Raw genomic sequence first — 22,290 nt, forward strand, 5'->3', positions numbered from 1 at the left:
CTCGTTGAATTCTATGAATTTCTTTATTCCCCCCTTAATGTCTTCTATAACCCAGTCTTTCTTAAGCAGGGTGTTGTTCAGTTTCCAAGTATTTGATTTATTTTCCATGATTTTTCTGTTAATGATTTCCTCTTTTATGGCCTTGTTGTCTGAGAAGATCTTTGTAAAATTTCGATGTTTTGGATTCTGCAAAGGTTTGTTTTATGACCTAAAATGTGATCCATTCTAGAGAATGTTCCATGTGCTCTAGAAAAGAAAGTATACTTTGCACCTGTTGGGTGGAGTGTTCTGTATAAGTCTATGAGGTCAAGTTGGTTGATTGTAGCAGTTAGGTCTTCCGTGTCTCTATTGAGCTTCTTACTGGCAGTCCAATCCTTCTCCAAAAGAGGTGTGCTGAAGTCTCCTACTATAATTGTGTAGGTGTCTATCTCGGTTTTCAGTTCTGTTAAAGTTTGTTTTATGTATCTTGCAGCCCTGTCATTGGGTGCATAAATATTTAATATGGTTATATCTTCCTGGTCAATTGTCCCTTTAATCATTATGTAGTGTCCTTCTTTATTCTTTGTGGTGAATTTAACTTTAAAGTCTATTTTGCCAGAAATTAATATTGTCACTCCTGCTCTTTTTTGCTGATTGTTTGCTTGATATATTTTTTTCCATCCTTTGAGTTTTAGTTTGTGTCTCTAAGTCTAAGGTGTGTCTCTTGTAGGCAGCATATAGACGGATCATGTTTCTTTATCCAGTCTGAGACTCTCTGTCTCTTTATTGGTGCATTTAGTCCATTTACATTCAGCATAATTTTAGATAAGTAATTATAGATAAGTATGCATTTTTGTGTGTTTTCTTGACAATTTCATTTTTTCCATTTACTTTTTTGTGCTAAGACGTTTTTCTTTGTAAATTGTGTGTTCCTCATTTTCTTAGTAGTTGAATTTATGTTGCTGAGTTGTTTCGTTTTTCTTGGTATTTATTTTGAGTTATGGAATTGTTAGTCCTCTTTGTGGTTACCTTAATATTTACCCCTATTTTTCTAATTAAAAACCTAACTTGTAAAGTTGTATATCGCCTTGTTTTCCTCTCCATATGGCAGTTCTATGCCTCCTGTATTTCATCCCTCTTTTTAATTATTGTGATCTTTTACCTAATGACTTCAACGATTCCCTGTTTTGAGCATTTTTTACTTTTTCAAGTTAATCTTAATTTGTTTTTGTGATTTCCCTATTTGAGTTAATATCAGGATGTTCTGTTCTGTGGCCTTGCGTTGTGCTGGTATCTGATAATATTGATTTTCTGATCAATTTCCTTTAGTATTTCTTGTAGCTTTGGTTTGGCTTTTGCATATTCTCTAAGCTTGTGTTTATCTGTAAATGTTTTAATTTCACCTTCATAGTTGAGAGAGAGTTTTGCTGGATATATGATCCTTGGCTGGCAGTTTTTCCTCCTTCAGTGCGCTATATATGTTATCCCATTGCCTTCTTGCCTGCATGGTTTCTGCTGAGTAGTCCGAACTTATTCTTATTGATTCTCCTTTGTAGGAGACCTTTCTTTTATCCCTGGCTGCTTTTAAAATTTTCTCTTTATCTTTGGTTTTGGCAAGTTTAATGATAATATATCTTGGTGATTTTCTTTTTGGATCAATCCTATATGGGGTCTGATGAGCATCTTGGATAGATATCCTTTCATCTTTCATGATGTCAGGGAAGTTTTCTGCCAACAGATCTTCGACTGTTCTCTCTGTATTTTCTGTTATCCCTCCCTGTTCTGGAACTCCAGTCACATGCAAGTTATTCTTCTTGATAGAGTCCCACATGATTCTTAGGGTTTCTTCATTTTTTTAAAGTCTTTTATCTGATTTTTCTTCAACTATATTGGTATCAATTGCCTTATCCTCCCACTCCCCCACCCTGCATTCCAATTGCTCGATTCTGCTCCTCTGACTTCCTATTGAGTTGTCTACTGTAATTTTTACTGTTAATCTTTTGGATTTCTGAATGCTGTCTCTTTATGGATTCTTGCAGCTTATTAATTTTTCCACTATATTCTTGAATAATCTTTTTGAGTTCTTCAACTGCTTTATCAGTGTGTTCCTTGGCTTTTTCTGTAGATTGACTTATTTCATTTCTGAGGTCATTCCTGATGTCTTGAAGCATTTTGTAAATGAGTTTTTTATATTCTGCATCTGGCAATTCCAGGATTGTATCTTCATTTGGGAAAGATTTTGATTCTTTAATTTGGGGAGTTGTAGAAACAATCATGGTCTGCTTCTTTATGTGGTTTGATATTGACTGCTGTCTCCAAGCAATCTGTAAGATATTGTAATGATTTATTTTATATTTGCTCTCTGAGTCTTACCTTGTTTTGCTTTCTTTCAATATACATAGATGGGCTACTAGATTGCATTGTCTTGATTATTGTAGCCTTTGAATCACTTACGTCCTATTAACAGCTGGTTTGGGCTGTTACCAGATATATAAGCCTAAGAGTCCATTCACTATTCTTGAGTAGAATCTGATCTTGGGTCTCCAAGTGTGTGGTGTAGACTGTCACCTATTCACTTAGAGGAGTAGTGGTGATAGTTGTGTGCACCAGATTCTAGTAGCAGCAGGGGGTCACACTCTTGGGGGGGGTCATGATGCTGACAGGCTTCCCCCAAGTGCCAGTGAGGTAGGTGTGTCTCTATTCCTAAAGCACTTTGGTGGGTGGGCTCTGCGGTTTTACCTTAGGCACCCAATGCATGTACCTCTACAGATTGGTAGGTGTCACTATCCTCAGACCCCTTTGGCAGGAGGCTAGGTGGATTGGGTGGAGCTTCAGCCCTCAGTTCCCCGTTGTGGGTCAGTGAGGGCTCTGTTTAATAGGTAGAGATATCAGACCTGGAAAACTTGCCTTTCCAGTAATCCGCTAAAACAATTACAGTCAGATCCCTATCAGAATTGCCTTTGCTTTATAATAGCCACCTTGTTCTCTGTAGGGATGAAAGCCCAAGATTGTAGATCTCATATGCTTGGCTGGAGCTGGTTCTGTATTTTTTTCCAATTTTGGGAAGTCAGGGAAGGATTTTTGGTCCCTGGGTTTTTTGTAGCTGCTTCTCTCAGGCCAGAAGAATGAGTTAGGAAAAGACAAAAAAATAAAAAACAAACACAATAAAAAGACTGCAGAGCCCTTCACTCTCTGGCCCAGAAAATTCCAATGTTAATGAAGCTGCCTGGGAAGGGAAGGGAGGGATCAGATAGATAGGAGAGAGTAGCACCCAGGAATATAGACAAAGTTACTTACCTTGCTGGGTGATGACTGTTGTATCTGAGATTCCCAAGAGGTGAGGGGCACGTAGCCTGTGTGCGTTGGCTGGGTAGATATTGCCACCGAGGATCAGGCCCACATCCTGTGCTTGTGCTGTCTCAGAAGCCGTGGTCAGTTCCTCCGCTCCCAGTCCAATGCCCAGCGCCAAGGTTCCCTGGCTTGGACGCCACACTCTAGGCTACAGAACCAGTCACTGCCTCCTGGTGACTTCTCCTCCTATCGGCCACATTGCTGTGCTGCCTGCATGCACTGGCTGGGCTTCCCCTGAGGTCACTCAGGGGGCTAGGGCTGTTTCCCATGTTTGCGCCATTTCAGGATGCCCTGCTCAGCTCCCCTGTGCTCAGTCCAAAGCCTGGCGCCAATGTTTTCTGACTGGAACCCTGGCTCCAGGCTCCAAAAACAGTCGCTACTTCCCCGTGGTTGCTCATTCCCTCGCTAGCTGCGTCAGTGTGCAGCCTGCTTGTGGTGGCTGAGTCTTTTGTCACTCAGGTCAACTCTTTAGATCTGTGTTTGATGGTCAGGGTTTGTAGATTGTCATGCAGGTGATTGATTCACTTGTTTTTCCGAGTCTTTGTTGCAAGAGGGATCCAAGGTAGCTTCTACCTAGTCAGCCATCTTAACCCCGCCTCCTCCATCCTCCTTCTCTCTCTCTTTTTAATGACATTTCTTGAAGCAATCATATTAAATCTTTTTATTTTTCAAAGACACAATCTCTAGGGAAGTCCTAATATTGGGCCTAATGTTTTACCATTAGAGCTTATTTTATTTTAAATGAGACATTTCATGCCAGTTTATTTATTGACTAACTAAGAATAATGGCAAGAATGAAAAAGGTAGGCGATACCAAATGTTGGCAAAGATGTGGACCAACTGAAGCCACAGCTCATACCTGATGGTGAGACTGTAGGAACTATTTAACAGTCCCATGGTGATACAAATGGTTTGTGCTCAACTACTAACCTAAAGGTTGGTTGTCTGAACCCGCCCAGCAGTGCTATGGAAAAAAGGCATGATGATCTACTACTGTAAAGATTACAGCCAAGAAAAGCTTCTGGAGCAATTTTACTCTATAACACATGGTTTGCCCATGAGTCAGGGTCAACTCGACAGCAAGGGTTTTTTGTTTTGTTTTGTTTTTTTCATCATAGTTGACTTGAGCATATTCTATGACTCTAACATTTTATGTCTAGGTATGTACCTAACAGATACGTGTGCATTTTTTCACCAAAAGATGTGTACAAAATTCTCATAGCAGCATTATTGGTGATACTCAAAAACTGGAAACAGCCCAGATTCATTATATTTATATAATGGCATACTCTATACTATGAGTCGGAATTGACTCAATGGCAATGGATTATACTATGAGAATGAATAAACTTAGTCCACAACATGAGTAAATCTCATAAATATCCTGTTGAGAAAAGGAAGCCAGGCACATGTGTACACATTATATGATCCCATCTATAGGAAGTTCAAAAGCAAGCGAAACTAATCCATTGTGGCTAAGTCAGAAGGGAGGCTTGAGAATTAATGACTGGAAAAGGCAACAGAAAGCTTCCAGCTTTGTTATTATTTTGCTTTGTAATGTGTATGCTAGTTCCACTGTGTGTTTGCTTTGCAAAAATTTGTCAAACTATAATTTACGATGTGCTTTATTTCATTATTTGTTACACCTCAATGAAAGTTTTAATAAAAATGATACCTTTTGGGGAAAATATGTATTAATTGACTTTTGTATTATATAGAAAGGTAGCTATTAAGGACTTGAGGATTTGACAGATAAAGCAGGAAAACTTTGAAATGGGCAGAGGAGGAAAAGGATAGGCTCTAGAAAAAGAAAAAATTCTAAAAAATAGAAATGTTCAGATGAATTGCAATCTGAGTGGTAGCCCTAAGGTTTAATTAATTGTCTGAAGTGAGGAGAGATTTTTAAAGGGGCAGTGGAAAGACACTAAAGATAAATTTGATCTCCATTTTTAATCTCACGTTTCTGAGCATAGACTTTTTTTTTCTACCTAAAGACCTGTTTCAAATTTCTATCTTCACAGTAAGATGGTGTCACTCTTCTTTTCCATTGACTTCGCGGGCTAACTTCAGCAGCCAAGAAAAACAAAAGGATATGTGTTTTTACAGCTATTTTTTGAAAGCGTATAGTGTTCTCTATAGTGTCCTCCTACCTCCTGCTTATTATTTTGATGGGATTCTTTTTAAAGCCTTGAGAAAAATGCCCAATTTTGAGGCTCCTGCTGGAAATCAAACAGATCCTTTGGCCTTGCTACCCTCCAGTCCATTCCTTTTCCTTCATGCTTGCTGAGGGTGATGTCATCTGACCACATGAAAACTTATTGTTCCAATAAGACTCTCTGAAGAGGCCTTTGTTCAGATGCCCAGGCCCACTGATTCACAGGCTAATAGTAATCGGATGGGAATGGCATTCTGTAGCAGGTCCCACTTCCCCTTGTGGAGCCTGATTTGACAGAAAAATGACCACGGGACATTCTCCTATTCATGGAGCCTCCTGTATCACACCTAGTCATTAATTCTTTTTGGGTTCTATTTTCATAATGTTATATGAATCAATATTACAACAAATATATCTTTTTTTTTTTTTTTCTTCTCTCTACCAGGCACTCTTGCCAACTTGGCACATACTGGCTGCACAGTCTGAACATTTTAATCCTCTGAGAACAAAGAGAGCCTGTGTAAGGACAGACGTAGCTTAAGTCCCTTTTACCGCAGGTTTTTGTCAGTTGCCCTGTAGATGCTCCCCTGTTTCCAGTCTACCTCAGTTGTTTAAAAAAATTTTTTGAATGATATAATTTATTTTTTTTTAAAAAGATAAGAAAGATAGTTCTCTGAGACTTGCCTTTTAGAAGAGGCCAGAGAAAATAGATAAACCTATAGGTTTTCAGTATGATAACTGCAAATGGAAAATATTTTTTTTTTTTACCTCCAGTGAACATGAGAATTAATAGTAAGCCTTGAGAGATAGGTGTTACCAACCCATAATGAGGTATAACAAAATTAAGTGCCCTATGTCATGATAAGAGCAATCCTGTACATGGATTAAATTTTCCCCCAGCCTAACCCACTTCTCAAAACACCTTAATGATAAAAAATAAAACATACACACACAAAATCTTCACACATAAAGGAGATTTTCATTGTTTCTCATTGTTATGGTTTTTACTTGTTGTATCATTATACATAAAAAAGATTTTTAGCAAGTACTGTTCAGTACTTGGAAGCTGTGAAAATGTACTTTACTCTCTAAAAACATCTGTAACCCCCAGTGAAGTTTTGGCTCTTTATACTATACTTGCTTTCCAGTAAAAACTCAGGAGAGTAGCAATTTCCCACCGTCACTGCAGTGCAAAGCTATTATCTTGGTAAGAAATGAGTAAACACATTACTGAACAGCAGCATGGAAGGGGAGAAACAATTGCTTCGTTGTTTCCAGAAAAAAACACGGGGAATTAGTTGACTACATTCCTGTAGATTTGAGTTTATGCACCCCCTGAAAACATAAAGTCTCTTTCTTTCTCTCTCTCTTTCTGTCTCTCTCTCTCACACAACCACACTTTGCACACATTATCTAGCCCAAAATTACAGAATATTTCTAATCATATGAGCAATACATCTAAACCAACAAAATAAACCCACACTTAAACTATAATCAGGGCCAATGCATACATATTAAACTCTTCATTAATTTTTTTAGGGGCTAATAGAGCTAAGGGAACATAATATTCATTGAGTTTGTTTTGTACCAGGCACAATATTTACCTCTTTTAATCTTTTAGTCTGTACCCACACAAACACCTTCAAGAATAAAAGTAGTATCACTATTTTTATAGAAGAAAAATGTTAGGCTCAAAGAAGTAAGAACTTGTTCAAAGTCATATAAAACCATTGCCGTTGAGTCAATTGTGACTCAAAAACCCTATAGGACAGAGTAGAACTGCTCCACAGGGTTTCCAAAGAGCACGTGGTGGATTCAAACTGCCAAACTTTTGGTTAGCAGCTATAGCTGTTAATCACTATGTCACTATGGTTTCATCAGAGTTAGATAGTTTCTATAAATACATATTTATATTATGTTGGCATAGCTCTATATAGTAGATGTTAATGGGATGAACAGATAGCAGGCTGAAATGCAAGTTTAGTGGTCTTATTTCTAAATTCACATGTTTTCTACTGCATAGAATTGATTGCATTTTACTCTGATGCAGCACCTATTCAAGGTTCCACTGTCTATAATTTGCCTATCAGTATATCAGATAAAAAGTAATTTAATAAAGTCTAAGTCATATTTAATAATTCAATAAAGCCTAAGTATGATTCTAGGAAAATCAGAAATCATCAAACACGAAATGGAACACATAAACATCGATATCCTAGGCATTAGGGAGCTGAAATGGACTTATACTGGCCATTTTGAATCAGACAATTGTATGGTCTACTACGCCGTGAATGATAAATTGAGACGAATAGCATTCCAGTCATCATCAAAATGAACATTTCAAGATATATCCTAAAATACTACACTGTCAGTGGTAGGATAATATCCATACATTTATAAAGAAGACCAGTTAATATGACTATTATTCAAATTTATGAACCAACCACTAAGGCCAAAGATGAAGAAATTAAAGATTTTTACCAACTTCTGCAGCCTGAAATTGATTAAACATGTAATCAAGATGCACTGACAATTACTGGCGATTGGAATATGAAAGTTGGAAACAAAGAAGGATTGGTAGTTGGAAAATATGGCCTTGGTGATAGAAGCAACGCTGGAGATCATATGACAGAATTTTGCAAGACCAATGACTTCTTCATTATGAATATGTTTGTTCAAAAACATAAATGATTACTACACACGAAGACCTCACCAGATGGAATACACAGAATCGAGTTGACTACACCTGTGAGGGGGAAAAAAAAAAAAGAACTCTTTGCCTTCAAGTCAATTCTGACTCATAGCAGCCCTATAAGACAGAATAGAACTGCCCAATAGTGTTTCCAAGTAGTGGCTGGTGGATTCCAATTGTAGACCTTTTGGTTAGCAGCTGTAGCCCTTAAGCGCTTTGCCACTAGGGCTTCCATCTGTGGAAAGAGAGTATGGAAAAGCTCAGTATCATTAGTCAGAACAAGGGCAGGGGCTGACTGTGGAACAGACCATCAATTGCTCATATGCAAGCTAAAGTTGAAGTTGCAGAAAATTTGAAAAAGTCCATGAGAACAAAAGCACAACCCTGAGTATATCTTACCTCAACTTAGAGACCATCTCAAGAATAGATTTGAGGCATTGAACACTAATGACCAAAGACCAGAGGAGTTGTGGAATAACATCAAGGACATCATACATGAAGATAGCACTATCATTAAAAAGACAGGAAAGAAAGAAAAGACCAAAATAAATGTCAGAAGAGACTCTTAAACTTGCTCCTGAATGTAGAGATGCTAAAGTGAAAGGAAGAAATGATGAAGTAAAAGAAGCGAACAGAAGATTTCAAAGGGCAGCTTGAGAAGACAAAATAAGTATTATAATGAAATGTGCAAAGACTCAGAAAACCAAAATGAAAGAACATGCTCGGCATTTCTCAAGCTGGAATAACTTAAGAAAAAAAGTCAAGCCTCGAGTTGCAATACTGGAGGATTCTATGAGGAAAATAATCTACACAGGAAGCATCAAAAGAAGATGAAAGGAATACACAGTCACTGTACCAAAAAGAATTGGTCGATGTTCAGCCACTATGGGAAGAAGCATATGATCGCGAGCCAATGGTACTGAAAGAGAGGTCCAAGCTGCACTGAAGGCATTGATGAAAATCAAGGCTCCAGGAACTGATGGTATACCAATTGAAATGCTTCAAGAAAGCTCTTACTCATCTATAAGAAATTTGGAGGACAGCTACCTGTCCAACTGACTGGAAGAGATCTATATTTATATCCATTATAAAGAAAGATAATCCAACAGAGTGGGGAAGTTATCAAACAGGATCATTAATATCATAGACAAGTAAAATTTTTCTGAAGATAATTCAAAAGTGGTTGCAGCAGTACATCAACAGGGAATTGCCAGAAATTCAAGCTGGATTCAGAAGAGCACATGGAACGAGCGATATCACTGCAATGCCAGATGGGTCACTGCTGAAAGCAGAAAATGCCAGAAACATGTTTACCTGTGTTTTATTGACTATGCAAAGGCAAGTATCGTAACAAATTATGGATAACATTTCAAAGAAAGAGAATTCTCAACACTTACTTGTGCTCATGGGGAACCTTTTCTTAGACCAAGAGGCAGTCATTTGAACAGAACAAGGGGATACTGCATGGTTTGAAATCAGGAAAGGTGTGAGTCAGGGTTGTATCCTTTCACCATATCTATTCAATCTGTATGCTGAGCAAATAATCAGAAAATGAGAACTGTATGAAGAACACGGTATCAGGATTGCAGGAAGACTCATTAGCAACCTTCAATATGCAGATGACACAATCTTGCATGCTGAAAATAAAGAGGGCTCGAAGCACTTGCTGATGAAAAGACCACAACCTTCAGTAGGGATTACACCTTAACATAAAGAAAACAAATATCCTCACAAATGGACCAATAAGCCACATAACGGTAAAAGGAGAAAAGATTGAAGTTGTCAAGGATCTCACTTTACTTGGAGCCACAACAACGTGCATGGAAGCAGTAGTCAAGAAACCAAACAATGAATTGCACTGGACAAATCTGCTAAAAAAGATCTCTTTAAAGTATTCAAAAAGCAAAGACATCACTTTAAGGTCTAAGAAGGGCCATACTCAAGCCACGGTGCTTTTAATAGCCTTGTATGCTGTGAAAACTGGACAATGAATAAAGACAAAGAAAAATCGATGCCTTCAAATTATGGTGTTGGTGAAGAATATTGAATATACCATGGACTGCCAGAAGAATGAACAAATCTGTCTTGGAAGAATTACTGTCAGGGTGCTCATTAGAAGCCAGGGTGGTGAGACTTTGTCTCATATGCTTTGGACATGTTATCAGGAGGGACCAGTCCCTGGAGAAAGACATCATGCATGGTAGAGTAGAAGGTCAGCAAAAAAGAGGAAGACCCTCAAGGAGCTGGATTGACATAGTGGCTGAAACAATGAGCTCAAGAATAACAATGATTGTGAGGATGGTGCAGAACCAGGCAGTATTTCATTCGATTGTATGTAGAGTCACTATGAGTGGAACTAACTGGAGAGCACCTAGAAACGACAACATACAAGTTATATTTGAAATTCTTTATTTTCTAGATTTTTTTTTTACTATATAATGCATTAATTTTATAATTTACAAATATTTTAAAATACCATTTGATGTTAAAAAACGAACAAACGGAGGCAGGCCAAGATGGCAAACTGGTCACAAGCTTCCACTGAACCAACAAAGACCCTAAAAAACAAGTGAATCGATTACATATATGACGGTCTCTGAACCCTGAGCATCAAACGCAGAATTAAGGAATCAATCTGACTGATGGGGGAGGGTGAGACAGAGCAGAAGCAGCAATGAGCTGCCAAGCCCACGCAGACCTCAGCTCTGATTCTTTGGAGCCGTTCTTTGGCATGATGGCAGCAGAGCTGATTGTATTTTCCTGAGACACAGCATCTTCAGTGAAAAAAGGCAAGCAAATGGCACACCCCTGACTCTGTGGCTTGTCTACAGTGGGCCTGGCCATGGAATTTAGGGAGTGGCTGCTTCAGTGAAAGAGGGCAAATGAACCTACCCCCTGGCGTGACACCCATGGAATGGGCTGTGGAGTTTAGGACAAAGCTGTTTCAGTGAAAGAAGGCAATCATTGAACACAGCCCTAACATCCTGGGGCAATCTCGGCGGGGACCCAGCCAGTGCACACAGGCTACACATGCCTCTGGAATCTGAGATACAACAGAGCTCTCAATACAAGATAAGTGACTTTGTCTAATTTACCATGCAGATCTAACACCTCCTTCTTTTGAAAATACTGTCTTCTATCTGATCCCTTCCCCTTCTGCCCCAGCCAGCTCCATTAACAGTTGATTTCCCTGGACCTGAGATAAATCCTACTGCACTCTCTCTGAGCCATTCTCCTGGAGAAGGAGAAGGAAAAATTAACAAACAGGGAAGTATACTTTCCCAACTCCTCTAATCTGGAAGCTAAGAGCAGAAGCGGCTCCAGTCCAGGCATAAGAGATCCACAGACTTTGGCTTGAACCCCTACATTGATCCAAGTGGCTATTATTTTGCAAGGGGAAATGTGTTAGAGGTCTGAGTGTAACTGTTTCAGTTTTGTGGTAGAAAGGCAGATTTTGGAAGCCTGATACCACTCTGCCTATTAAACAGGGCCCTCACCTACCCACAGTAGGGGTCTGAGGGCTCAAGTTTCCATCTACACCATCTAGCCACCGTGAAAGGGGTCTGAGGATAGTGATGTCACAGTCTTTACAGGTATAAGCATTGGGTGCCTAAGGTACAGCTGCAAAGCCCACCCACCAGAGTGCTCTAGAGAACAGAGATGCTCCTTCACCACTGAAATCACCACTGCTCCTCTAAGATAGGAGGTGAGAGCCTACACCACACATTAAGTGACTGACTATCAGGACACCTGAACTGAATCTATACAAGAATAGTGAATGGACTCCTAGGCTCATATACCTGGTAATAGCTCTACCCACAGTAACAGGACATTAGTGCTTCAAAGGCTGCAATAATAAAATTAGCTCACTCTTGTAGCCTAAAACTTGAAACAAAACAAAGCAAGAAGCTAGGACACAGAGAGTAAACATAAAATAAATTATTACAACAACTTATAGATGGCTCAGAGACGGAAGTTGATATCAAATCACATAAAGAAGCAGACAATGATTGCTTCAACAAACTCCCAAAACAAAGAATCAAGGACTCTCCTGGATGAAAATGTGTTACGGCAATTGCTAGATGAAGAATACAAAAGACTATTATACAGAACTGTTCAATACATCAGGAACAAGATCAGGAACAAGATCAGGCAATATGCAGAAAAAGCCAAGGAACACACAGATAAAGCAGTTGAAGAAATTATAAAGATTATTCAAGAACATAATGAAAAATTTAATAAGCTGCAAGAATCCCTGAGAGACAAAATTCAGAAGGTTAACAATAAAATTACCGAATTAGACAACTCAATAGAAAGTCAGAGAGGTTGAACTGAAGAACTGGAATGCAGAACTGGGGAGATGAGGATAAGGTACTTGGCACCAATATATTTGAAAAAAAAAATCAGAGAAAAGAATTTTTAAAAAATGAAGAAGCCCAAAGAATCAAGTGGAGCTCCATCAAAAAGAATAAATTGCTAGTGAAGGAGGGAGGGATAACAGGATAAAAAAAAGAGAATTGTTGAAGATTTGTTGGCAGAACTCTTCCCTGACATTGTGAAAGATGAAAGGATATCTATCCAAGATGCTCTTTGAACCCCATACAAGGTAGATCCCCCAAAAAAGTCAACAAGACATACTATTGTCAAACTTGCCAAAACCAAAGATAAAGAGAAAATTTTAAGAGCAGCCAGAGATAAACAAAAAGTCACCTACAAAGGAGAATCAATAAGAACAAGTTTGGACTACTCAGCAGAAACCATGCAGGCAAGAAGGCAATGGGATGACATATACAGAGCATTAAAGGAGAAAAATTGCCAGCAAAGAATCATATACCAAGCAAAACCATTTTTCAAATATGAAGGAGAAATTAAGACATTTACAGATAAACACAAGCTTAGGGAAATTGCAAAAACCAAACCAAAACTACAAGAAATGCTAAAGGGAATTCTCTGGTTAGAAAATCAATAATATCTGATATCACACAATACTAGAACACAGAACAGAGAAACCAGATATCAACTCAGATAGGGAAATCAAAAAAATAAAATAAGATGAAGTGCTCAAAACAGGGAATCAGTGATGTCATTATGGAAAAGATGACAATAATCAATAAAGAGAGACAAAATAAAGTAGGCATAGGTCTTCCTTATGGAGAGGAAATCAAGGTAATAGAGGGAGATACAAGTTAGGTTTAATCTTAAAAAATAGGGGTTAATATTAAGCTAACCACAAAGAAGACTAACAATCCCTCACTTCAAAACAAAAAACAAGATAAACATAAAGACTCAGTAAAAACAAATTCAAATACAATGAAAAAGAGGAAGACACAATTTACAAAGAAAAACTTCTCAGCCCAAAAAGTAAGTGGAAATATGAAACTGTCAACAACACACAAAAAAGACATCAAAATGACAGCACTAATACTCATACCTATCTATAATCACGCTGAATGTAAATGGACTAAATGCACCAATAAAGAGACAGACAGTTGCAGAATGGATAAAAAAAATATGATCCAGCTATATGCTGCATACAACAGACACACCTTAGACTTACAGACACAAACAAACTAAAACTCAAAGGATCGAAAAAAATATATCAAGCAAACAACAATCAAAAAAGAGCAGGAGTGGCAATATTAGTTTCCAACAAAATAGACTTTAAAGTTAAATCCACCAAAAGGAATAAGGACACTATATAATGATTAAAAGGACTATATACCAGGAGGATACATAAAACAAAGCCTAACAGCATTAAAAAGTGAGATAGATGGCTCCACAATTATAGTAGGAGAATTCAACAAACCACTGTCAGTAAAGGACAGGACATCCAGAAAGAAGCTCATAAAGACACGGAAGATCTAAATGGCACAATCAACCAAATTGACCTCCTAGACACATACAGAACGCTCCACCCCAAAACAGCCAAGTATTCTTTCTTTTCTAGTGCACATGGAACATTCGCTGAAATAGACCACATATTAGGTCATAAAGCAAGCCTAAGCAGAATGCAAAATATCAAAATATTACAAAGCACCTTCTCTGACCATAAGGCCGTAAAAGTAGAAACCAATAACAGAAAAAGCAGGGAAAAGAAAGAAATCAAACACTTGGAAACTGAGCAATACCCTGCTCAAAAAAGACTGGGTTATAGAAGACATTAAGGATGGAATAAAGAAATTCATACAATCCAATGAGAATGAAACACTTCCAGTTGAAACTTTTGGGACACAGCGAGAGACCCAACGGAAATTAAAAGAATCGGGTTTATCAAATTACTATGAAAAATTGTACTCTAACAAATTTGAAAACCTAGAAAAAATCTACGAATTCCTGGAAAAACACTACCTACCTAAACTAACACAAAGAGAGGTAGAACAACTAAATAGACCCATAACAAAAGAAGAGATTGAAAAGGTAATCAAAAAACTCCCAACAACAGCAACAGAAAAAAAAGGCCTATCTGGGACAGCTTCACTGCAGAGTTCTACCAAACTTTCAGAGAAGAGTTAACACCACTACTACTAAAGGTATTTCAGAGCAGAAAAAAGGACAGAATGCTTCCAAACTCGTTCTAAAAAGCCAGCATATCCCTCATACCAAAGCCAGGTAAGACATCACAAAAAGAGAAAATTACACACCTATATCCCTCATGAACTTAGATGCAAAAATACTTAACAAAATTCTAGCCAATAGAATTCAACAACATATCAGAAAAATAATTCACCATGACCAAGTGGGATTCATAAAAGGTATGCAGGGATGGTTCAACATTAGAAAAACAATTGATGTAATCCATCATATAAATAAAAGATAAGAACCACATGATTTCATCAATCAACGCAGAAAAGGCATTTAACAAAGTTCAACACCAATTCATGATAAAAACTCTCAGTAAAATAGGAATAGGAGGAAAATTCCTCAACATAATAAAGTGTATTTATACAAAGCCAACATTTAACATCATCCTAAATGGAGAGAGTCTGAAAGCATTCCCCTCAAGAAGGGGAACCAGACAAGGATGCCCTTTATTATCACTCTTATTCAACATCGTGCTGGAGCTCCTTGCCAGAGCAATTAAGCTAGACAAAGAAATTAAGGGCATCAGATTGGTAAGGAAGAAGTGAAAGTACCTCCATTTGCAGATGACATGACCTTATACACAGAAAACCCTAAAGAGTCCTCAAGGAAGTTACTGAAACTAATAAAAGAGTTCAGTAGAGCATCAGCAGCATACAAGATAAACATACAAAATTCAGATGGATTCCTCTACACCAAGAAAAAGAATATCAAGGAGGAAATCACCAAATCAATACCATTTACAGTAGCACCAAGAAGATAAAATACTTAGTAATAAATCTTACCAGAGATGTAAAAGACCTATACAAAGAAAAGTACAAGACACTATCCCAAGAAACCAAAAAAAAAAAAAACCTGCATAAGTGGAAAAATATACCTTGCTCATGCATAGAAAGGCTTAACATTGTAAAAATGTCTATTCAACCGAAAGTCATCTATAGATACTATGCATTTCTGATCCAAATTCCAACGACTTTTTTTAACGAGATGGAGAAACAAATCACCAAATTCATATGGAAGGGAAAGAGGCCCTGGATAAGTAAAGCATTACTGAAAAGGAGAACAAAGTGGGAGGCCTTATTTTACCTGATTTTAGAACCTATTATAGCGCCACAGTAGTCAAAACAGCCTGGTACTGGTACAACAACAGATACATAGACTAATGGAACAGAATTGAGAATCCAGACATAAATCCATCCACGTATGAGCAGTTGATATTTGACAAAGGTCCCAAAATAGTTAAATGGGGAAAAGACAGTCTTTTTAACAAATGGTGCTGGCATAATTGGATATCCATCTGCAAAAAAATGAAACAAGACCCATACCTCACTCCATGCACAAAAATGAGCTCAAAATGGATCAAAAACCTAAATATAAAATCTAAAATGAAAAAGGTCATGGAAGAAAAAATAGGAACGTTAGGAGCCCTGACACATGGCATAAACAATATACAAAACATTATTAAGAATGCAGAACAAAATCTAGATAACTGGCAGCTCCTGAAAATCAAACACCTATGCTCACCCAAAGACTTCAGCAAAAGAGTAAAAAGACTACCTACACACTGGGAAAAAGTTTTAAGCTCTGACATTTCTGATCAGCGTCTGATCTCTAAAATCTACATGATACTGCAAAAACTCAACTGCAAAAAGACAAATAACCCTATTAAAAAATGGTCCAAAGATATGAATAGACACTTCACTAAAGAAGACATTCAGGTAGCTAACAGATATATGAGGAAATGTTCACGATCATTAGCCATTAGAGAAATGCAGATCAAAACTACAATGAGATTTCATCTCACTCCAACAAGGCTGGCATTAATCCAAAAAACACAAAATAATAAATGTTGGAGAGGCTGCGGAGAGATTGGAACTCTCAGACACTGCTGGTGGGAATGTAAAATGGTACAACCACTTTGGAAATCAATTTGACGCTTCCTTAAAAAGCTAGAAATAGAACTACCATACGGTCCAGCAATCCCACTCCTCGGAATATATCCTAAAGAAATAAGAGCCTTTACACGAACAGATATATGCACACCCATGTTTATTGCAGCACTGTCTACAATAGCAAAAAGATGGAAGCAACCAAGGTGCCCATCAGCGGATGAATGGATAAATAAATTATGGTATATTCACACAATAGAATACTACGCATTGATAAAGAACAGTGACGAATCTGTGAAACATTGCATAACATGGAGGAACCTGGAAGGCATTATGCTGAATGAAATTAGTTGCAAAAGGACAAATATTGTATAAGACCACTATTATAAGAACTGGAGAAATAGTTTAAACTGAGAAGAAAACATTCTTTTCTGGTTACGAGAGGAGGGACGGTGGGAGGGTGGGAGGGGGTATTTACTAATTAGTTGGTAGATAAGAACTACTTTAGGTGAAGGGAAAGACAACTACTTTAGGTGAAGGGAAAGACAACACACAATACAGGGGAGGTCAGCACAACTGGACTAAACCAAAAGCAAAGAAGTTTCCTGAATAAACTGAATGTTTTGAAGGCCAGTGTAGCAGGGGCAGGGGTTTGGGGACCATGATTTCAGGGGATATCTAAGCCAATTGGCATAATAAAATCTATTAAGAAAACATTCTGCATTCAACTTTGAAGTGTGGCATCTGGGGTCTTAAATGCTAACAAGCGGCCATCTAAGATGCATCAATTGGTCTCAACCCACCTGGATCAAAGGAGAATGAAGAGCATCAAGGACACAAGGTAATTACAAGCCCAAGAGACAGAAGGGGCCACATGAACCAGAGACTACATCGTCCTGAGACCAGAAGAACCAGATGGTGCCTGGCTACAACTGATGACTGCCTTGACAGGGAACACAAGAGAGAACCCCTGAGGGAGCAGGAAAGCAGTGGGATGCAGACCCCAAGTCCTTATAAAAAGACCAGACTTAATGGTCTGGCTGAGGCTAGAAGGACCCCAGTGGTCATGGCCCCCAGACCTTCTGTTGGCCCAGGACAGGAACCATTCCCAAAGCCAACTCTTCAGACATGGATTGGACTGGACAATGGGTTGTAGAGGGATGCTGGTGAGGAGTGAGCTTCTTGGATCAGGTGGACCCTTGAGACTATGTTGGCATCTCCTGCCTGGAGGGGAGATGAGAGGGTAGAGCACATTAGAAGCTGGGGAAATGGACAGGAAAAGAGAGAGTGGAGGGAGAGATGGGACTGTCTCAATAGGGGGAGAGTAATTGGGAATATGTAGCAAGGTGTATAAACCCTGGTGGCATAGTAGTTAAGCGCTACGGCTATGAACCAAAGGGCCAGCAGTTCAAATCCACCAGGAGCTCCTTGGAACCTCTATGGGGCAGTTCTACTCTGTCCTAAAGGGTCACTATGAGTCGGAATCGACTCGACAGCCCTGGGTTTAGCAAGGTGTATATAAGTTTTTATGTAAGAGACTGATATTATTAAAAAAAAAAAGTGTAAGAAAAAAACACAATAAAAACTATTTAAAAATAAAGAAGGGTGACTACCTGATCACTGCCCTAACAGGGAACACAACAGAGAATCCCTGATGGAGCAGAAGAAAGGTGGGACATAGATCTTAAATTCTCGTAAAAAGACCAGGCTTAATGGTCTGACTGAGACCGGAGGGACCCTGATGGTCATTTTCCCAGGACCCTTTGATAGCTCAAGATTGGAACCATTCCCTATGTCAACTATACAGACAGGGAATGGCATGGACTATAAGATAGACAACGATGCTGGTGAGGAGTGAACTTCGTGGCTCACGTAAACACATGAGACGATGTGGGTGACTGCTTTCTGTTGGCAAGATGAGAAGAAGAGGGGGACAGGAGCTGGGTGAATGGACAAGGGGAATATAGGGTGGAGAAGGTGAGAGCCGCTGAGAGTGCATGGCAGGGTGTGTATGGCTTTTTGTATGAGAGACTGACTTGATTTGTAAACTTTCACCTAAAGCACAACAAATAAATTTACACACACAAAAAAAAATCCCTTTGCCTCAAGTCGATTCCGACTCATAGCGACCCTACAGGATAGAGTAAAACTCCTCCGCAGAGTTTCCAAGGAATCCAACTGCCCTTTGTTTAACAGCCGTAGCTCTTAACCAGTGTGCCACCAGGATTTCTCATTTGATGTTAAAGAATAGGAATTATTTTCATTTCTATTAATTTTACATGTATTCCTTAATTTGTTCTTCAGCAGTTAACGCATTCTATGACTCTCTAAATTTAGAAAATCCTAGCTTATCCACATAATGGAGGTGAAGTAAATACTCTTTTGTCCTGTGGAAGAATGAGAAATAGAAGAATTAAAAATGGCCAGTTACAGTTTGAGATCCCATATGTTTGTGTACGCTTTCCATAACATACCTAAACAAAGAAGTAATATTGGTTTCACCAGATGGTTTTGGATGCTATGGGCAAATCCAATTAGTGTTTCATTATTTCAACAAGTGTAGTGCAGTTGTTGTCAGAACAGCATTGAAAAAGAGAACCGTGCATATCTCAGACTCTATGTACGCAACAGATTAAATTATTAAACAGGAGATTGCTTAAAATATATTTGAAATATGTTTTGTAGTAAAACTGGGAATCCATAATAAAGAAAAAAGTTCTTGAAATAATATGTTGAATTGAATAAGACTAAATGATAAGTAAAAGAAGAAAGATAAATCTGAGGTAGCTAGTTATGACTGTCGTTGTGGGGTGCTGTTAAATCAATTCTGACTCACAGTGACCCCACATGACAGAGTAGATCTTCCCCATAAGGTTTTCTTGGCTATACCTTAAGGGAGCAGATTGCCAGATCTTTCTCCTGTGGAACTCGCGAATGGGAGCTGTCCCTCCAACATCAGGAGTCTGTGTTGGACTATCTAGAAGCTACACACTGTAACAGTACAAAGAACATTCATCTGAAGTACCGTGGTTTTTCTTTCAACTCCTTTTCTCATGTTCTTCCTTCTAGGTCATCGTTCTGAAACCTGGTTCTTCTTTCCAATAAAAATGACCCAAAGATCTACTTCACTTTGTGGGGAAGCAGGAAAGTATACACCCATTCATTAAGAACTCCACGTGTGGCAGCCATTTGACATACATTGCCTTATTTACCAATAAACGGATATGTGATTATGTAATGTCCTCCCCACATTACTAATGAACCAGCCAAAGCAAAGGCCCTTTAAAAACTTTCTTAAATTACCCATCATGTACTAGAGAAAAGCACTTTCCCGTGGCACCCAATTCGCCATAAAATATTTAATATAGAATTAGTCAAGAAGAGTGGCATGGAGAGGCTAATCCTTCACCAGATGAAAAGCATTTTAAGGATGAAATATTTGTCATTATGACAACTATCTGGTTTTGGTTTGGGAGAACTCTTTGGACAGATATATTTCACAGCACTTCTCGTACAAACTGTGAGGCAATCATCTTCCTTATATTCTCCATCAGTGCTCAAGACTTGTGATCATAACTCCTTTACATTCTTTAGATATATAGAGGACTCCAAAGAGGTTTAGTTATTATCAATATGTATCTAAATTAAAACCAAGGATTTTTAAAATATTTAATAATTCACTTAAAAACAATGGTAATAAAACCATTACAGTTTAACATAATCAAGATATTTTCTGGTAAGAATAATTATTTTCCAAAGCATGAAATATCTAGTGGGAAGAATGGCACTGTTTTACATGTCTACAAATTTCTGGATTAATACAAACGATTTTCATAGCTGCGTCAGCATCCAGCCTGTGAATGTGTTGTTTTCATTGAAATATATGAAAAAAATAATATTCATATAATTCTGGACATTTTTGATGCTACCTCAAAACTCAACAGGAAGTCATTTCCTAAAGGTTAGTTGTGAAAAGATTTTTGAAACCATCCGATGAATGTTTGGTCCTCAGTTATATGAAAATCCATTGGCTTTTAATAGTATGATATCATGTGTGCATCATGTAGAAAATACCAGTCCAGAAAAAAAGAAAATATCAGTTTTCTGACATACAAGATATTCCAAATCATGAAATGTTTCAGTATACAATTTCAAAAAGATCACATGTGTTGATATAAACACTGCTCTCATTAGAAAAATCTTTATAGAAAGTTCTCAAGTTGCACATACAAGTGTTTGAATACTCTAATCTTGACTTCAAAGCTCTAATTTTTCCCTAGTCACAAATATTGACTGTTGTTTTCCTTGGATTGGGCCAGGCCCCCTTTAGTCCTCAATGTCACATCTTTGCTTTTCAACATTTAAAAGAGAACTTTTTTTTTTAATTTTTATTGTACTTTAAGTGAAAGTTTACAAATCAAATCAGTCTCTCATACAAAAAAGTATATACACCTTGTGGAAACCCTGGTAGCATAGTGGTTAAGACCTACGGCTGTCAACCAAAAGGTCAGTGGTTCAATTTGACCAGACACTCCTTGGAAACTGTATGGGCAGTTCTACTCTGCCCTATAGGGTCACTATGAGTCATAATTACTCAACAGCAACAGGTTTTTTTTTTTTTTTTTAAATATACTCCCCATTGCTCTCCCTCTAATGAGACAGCACACTCCTTCCCTCCACTCTTTATATTCATGTCTATTCAGCCAGCTACTGCCCAACTCTCCTCTGTCAGCTTTTCTCCAGACAGGAGCTGCCCACATAGTCTCACGTGTCTACTTGATCCAGGAAGCTCACTCTTCACCAGTATCATTTTCTATCCCATAGTCCACTCCAATCCCTGTCTGAAGAGTTGGCTATGGGAATGGTTCCTGTCTTGGGCTAACAGAACGTCTGGGGACCATGACCTCCGGGATCTTTCTCATCTCAGTCAGACCATTAAGTCTGGTCCTTTTATGAGAATTTGGGGACTGCATCCCACTGCTCTCCTGCTCCCTCAGGGGTTCTTTGTTGTGTTCCATGTCAGGGCAGTCATCAGTTGTAGCTGGGCACCATCTAATTCTTCCGGCCTCAGGCTGATGTAGTCTCTGGTTTATGTGACACTTTCTGTCCCTTGAGCTCATAATTACTTTGTGTCTTAGGTGTTCTTCATTCTCCTTTGCTCTAGGTGGGCTGAGACCAACTGATGCATCTTAAAGGGCCACTCGCTAGCCTCTTAGACCCCAGAAGCCATTCTCCAAAGTGAGAAGCAGAATGTTTTTGTAATAGATTTTATTATGCCAATTGATTTATAAGTCCCATGAAGCCATGGTCCCCAAACCCCTACCCCTGCTACACTGGCCTTCAAAAGATTCAGTTTATTCAGGAAACTTCTTTGCCTTTGCTTATCTGCCATCTAACTGGTGAAAAAACCTCTCCCTCCCTCCCTGCCTCTCTCCCTTCCCCTTCTCACAACCATCAAAGAATATTCTCTTCTCTGTTTAAACAATTTCTCAAGTTCTTATAATAGTGGTCTCATAAAATATTTGTCCTTTACCAACTGACTAATTTCACTCAGCATAATGCCGTCCAGATTCCTCCATGTTATGAAATGTTTCACAGATTCATCACTGTTCTTTATCGATACATAGTATTCCATTGTGTGAATT

Source organism: Elephas maximus, chromosome 4, assembly GCF_024166365.1.
Source record: "Elephas maximus indicus isolate mEleMax1 chromosome 4, mEleMax1 primary haplotype, whole genome shotgun sequence".
NCBI lineage: Eukaryota > Metazoa > Chordata > Mammalia > Proboscidea > Elephantidae > Elephas > Elephas maximus.